We start from the raw sequence: 4809 nt of genomic DNA on the forward strand, positions 1-4809 counted from the left end.
AGTGGCGGGGAGGAGGCAGAAATCTTTAATAAATAAATAAAAATAAATAAAATTAAAAAGTAAAAATAAATTAAAAAATAAAATAAAATAATAACTGTTTGAAACTGTATTATTCAGGGTTCTCTAGTAACAGAATGTATTGAGTGAATATATGGAATTTATTGGATTGACTTCTAGGTTGCAGTCCAGCTAGTCCAACAATGACTGGCTGTGAATGGAAAGTTCAAGAATCCCGTAGTTGCTCAGTCTGCAAGGCTGGATGTCTCAAGCTGGTCTTTAGTATGTGTTGGAATGCCAAAAAAGTAGGCTCCAATGCCAGTGAAAGACTGGAGGTGCTAGCAAGGCAAAGGCAAGCAGACAAAGGGCGAAAGCTTTCTTCTCTTGCATCCTTATGTAGACTTCCAGCAGGAGGTATGGCCCATTAAAGACATATCTTCCCGCCACAGAATCCAGATCAATGGTGTGTATTTTCCTACCTCAAAGATCCAGACTAGAAATGGATTCACCAACTTCAAATCAAGCAGAAAATCTTTTACACTTGTATCCTCCACTTCTGGATTGTAGCTCATTTCAGATATAGTCAAGTTGGCAACTGATAATAGCCATCACACAAGTAAAACATGCTTCTTTCTATAGAAACCCAAAAGAGTACTATTAGCTAACAAGGAGAGAGGGCCCTGGTGAACCATTCACTCTCCCTTTCTTGGTGTCTTTGTGTGTGTTGTTTATTTTCAGCCTTTTAAAAAATTTATTTTATTTTTAAAGAAGAATAACTGTTTGGCCAGGTGGTGGCACACATTCCTTTAATCCCAGAACTTGGAGGCAGAAGTAGGTGGATCTCTGTGAGTTTGAGGTCAGCCGCCTTCTCCTTCTTCTTCTTCTTCTTCTTCTTCTTCTTCTTCTTCTTCTTCTTCTTCTTCTTCTTCTTCTTCTTCTTCTTCTTCTTTTTTGGTTATTTTGAGACAGGGTTTAGACCTTTGTAACCTGTTCTGGAACTAGCTCTGCCTTCTCAGACTGCTGACTCACTAATGCATCTTTAAAAGACTCAGTTCTTGACTCTGCACATTGGTGTTTGTCACGACAGGCACCACAAACTCTGTCATCCTAGCTACAATGCCATCCAAATGGAGTGGGCATTTAGATTATGGGCATGAACCTAAAGTGACTATGGATCAACACAAGCTTTTCTATAGTTCCCTCTAAAGAAGGCTCTGCGGTTAGTGATTAGTTCTTTCTGTACTTCAATCAGCAGACACGCCTACACTCAAATATCAATCATCTTAATCATCTAATAGTCCCTACCGCCCCACTGAGTCACCATGCTGGAGGGGTAGATTCCAATATTTATGAGCATGCTTTCAAGCCTGATCTTGGGATAGACCTTTCAACCATGCTGCCCAGGACAGAAAACTTAATCTTTCGTTCTCTGGAGAATATATAGATTCTAAATCTTTTTGTTTCCCCTTGGAGGACCACATGCATGGATACATTTAGAGGATACTTTTCTGCATACCTGGCAAGTCATCGCCAATATTTTCATCAAGTCAATTCAGGACTTATTCAGCAAATGCTTTATATTGATAGGGTTTTTATTGTTGTGAAGAGACACCATGACCATGGCAGCTCTTATAAAGGAAACATTTAATTGGGGCAGCTTGCTTACAGTTTCAGAGGTTCACTCCATTATCATCATGGCAGGGAGCATGATCGCATGCAGGCAGATGTGGTGCTTGAGTTGATAGTCCTTACATCTTGACTGAGAGGCAGTAGGAAGTTGACTGACTGTCACACTGAGTAGAGCCTGAGAAAAAGACTTCAAAGCCCACTCCCACAGTGAAACACTTCCTCCAATGAGGCCACACCTCTGAATAGTGCTACTCCCTTTCCAGGCCATTTTCTTTCAAACCACCACAGGTACACAGCCATTATCATAAAGTGATTTCTGTTAGGTCATTGTAACCACCACTGTAATTGGGCCACATAATGCCAGGGCTGCCTTTGGAAGGAACAACTCTGGCTCCTTTTGCTGGTAAAAATTTAGAGTTTCAGGTATGCCAAGGCTTAGTAATCAGGGATACAGCTGTAACATTAGCAAAAAGAGGTATTCTTCTTGCCCAAAGGGTGCACTCATTATTTGCTTTTATTAAATTTGTTTATCTTCCATGATTATGGATGCGCAGAACTAGCTCTTTGTTTAATTAAAATTAGCATCATTCTATTTATGATATTTACTTTTTGGTCCTGGTAAAGAATCTGTTTTCAGGACCTAGGCTATAACTCAATTGCATAAAACCTTAAGTTTGAGCCCCAGCAATGTGCAACCCTAGTACAGTGGTACATGCCTGAAATTATGACACTTAGAAGACAGAGGCAAGAGAATCAGAAGTTCAAGGTCATTCTTGACTACTCAATGAATATGAGGCCATTCTATAAGAGATCCTGTTGTAGTAAGGCCGCTTGTTTGTTCCTGGCTACTCAGCCCGAAAATAACCACACAGAAACTATATTATTTGCAATACTGTTTGGCCAATAGCTTAAGAGTATTTCTGGCTAACTCTTATATTTAATTTAATCCATTTCCATTAACCTGTGTATCACCATGAGGCTGTGGCTTACTGGCAAAGTTTCAGCATGTCTGTCTCTGGTGGCTCCATGACTTCTCTCTGACTCTAGCTTCTTCCTCCCAGCATTCAGTTTAGTTTTCCTGCCTGGCTCTGTTCTGCCCTATCAGGCCAAGCCAGTTTCTTTTTTAACCAATGGTATTCATAGCATACATAGGGGAATCTCACATCAAGATCTTTTCTCACAAACAAAGTATTTAAATGAATTACTTTTATTCTTGCTTCATTTGGGGATGTTATAGGGAAGAGTTGTGATTTTTTTTACTAAATTCCTTTGAGCACCTATTAACATGATAAGCAGATTTGCCACATTTAATGGGTCCATATAGACTGGCAGACAGATCTGCTGATATTGGCATGGTTTGCATTCTTAGGCTCAATCCTGTTTAGTTATTGTCCTACTTTTGTTTCCTGCTGCCATGATAAATTACCCTGACAAAAGCAACTTAAGAGAGGAAACACCATGTCTGCCTGCACACTGCCGTGCTCCCCTTCATGATCATAACAGACTGAACCGCTGAAACAGTGAGCCACCCTCAATTAAATGTTTCCTTTGTAAGAGTTGCCATGGCCATGGTGTCTCTTCACAGCAATAAAAACCTAACAAAGACACATGCTAAGTCTTTGCTCTCTTTTTCCTCTATTACACAGTTCAAAGCTCAAACCCAGGACAGTCTCACAGACATGACCAGAGGCCAACCTAACCTAGACAGCTCTTTATTAAGACTCCCTTCCCAAAAAGGTATGAAAAGATAGTAAGAGCCAGAGGTGATGGATACTCCAAGGAAAGTGTCCTCCAGATACACCAAGACTATTACTCATATAAACTCAGAGACTGTGACAGCATTCACAAGAGCTATACAAGTTTAAGCCAGCCCAGATCCCAGCGCTGAGAAGGGAAAGTGAACCTGGAGCCCTACCACTAAGAGCGAAGCTACTAGCAATAGATATATCTTGATACCTTGTGGCAGAGAGAAATCAGTTGTCTCCAATTGGGTGGCACCATACCCCAGGTAGGCTCAAGAGCATTGACCAGCACAAAATGAACTCCATATTTTTGTTATTTCATTATGTTTTGATAGACTTTTTGTTTAGTTTTATTTTGCTTTAAAAATTTTTGTCTTGTGAATATTTTTGTTTGATTTTTGTTTTATGAGTTTTTTTTAGAGAGAGAGAGAAAGAGAGGGAGGGAAGTAAAAAGGGTTAGAGGGAAAAAGAGAGAGACCATTAAGTTGAGTGAGCAGGGAGGTAGGGGGAACTGGGAAGAGTTGGGTAAGGGGAAAACATGACCAAATTATATTGTATTTAAAAAATTAAATTAAAAACAAAGAAAAATACAAAGACTCCCAGATGATTCTAGACTGTGTCAAGTGGGCAATTAACACAAACTGTCATGGGAGCCTAAGTGATGTTGTTGAAGCCCCTCATGGTTCGGAATACAGGGGTGAAGACATTTTTTTAAAAAAGCCATTGTTATAGAATCAGAAAGCTTTCCATTTCTAATTTTCATACCTCTGAAACTGTGCCGTGTATTTCAGCCAGTGCTATCCTACAATTACAATTGGCTGAAAAGCAGGCATGACCTTGTTTCCATTGCCCAAACACCTGTCAATGTGATCATAACTGCTGAGATCATGGACCCTTTATTTGAATTATGTTCATTGTGGTATTTTAAAAACTATATGTATATGGGTGCCAGAAGCGGGGGTAGTTGGAGAATGCCCATATGTGAATGCAGCTGCTTGCAGAGCCCAGAAGAGGAATTCAGCTCCCATGGAGCTACAATTGCAGGCAATTATATGTACTATGAGCTGCCCAGTGTATGTGCTAGGAACTGAACCCAGGCCCTCTGCAAGAGCAGCACACACTCTTAACCATAGAGTCTTTTCTCCCGCCCCCATGTATATTATTTATAATGGTATGAATTCCATCTCATAAATCCTGAAGCATTACACTGATATGTCGCTGACCTGAAGAGGTCCTTCCACGTACATGGAATCGGAGCAGCAAAACAAAATTTGATAACAACAGAATAAATCTTGTCATCAAAGCTGATTTAACTCCCTTAGTTTCCTGCAGAACAGCTGAAAGATTTAAGAGTCCTGAGGAAGAAAGGAACGCAGCACACATGAAAGTCGTCTTTTATTGTTCATTGTTTGGGCATTGAGCCACAGAGCAAAGGACCGTA

The sequence above is a fragment of the Alexandromys fortis genome, unplaced genomic scaffold (genome assembly GCF_014885135.2).
Source record: "Alexandromys fortis isolate MF-2015 unplaced genomic scaffold, M_Fortis_MF-2015_v1.1 scaffold_46, whole genome shotgun sequence".
NCBI lineage: Eukaryota > Metazoa > Chordata > Mammalia > Rodentia > Cricetidae > Alexandromys > Alexandromys fortis.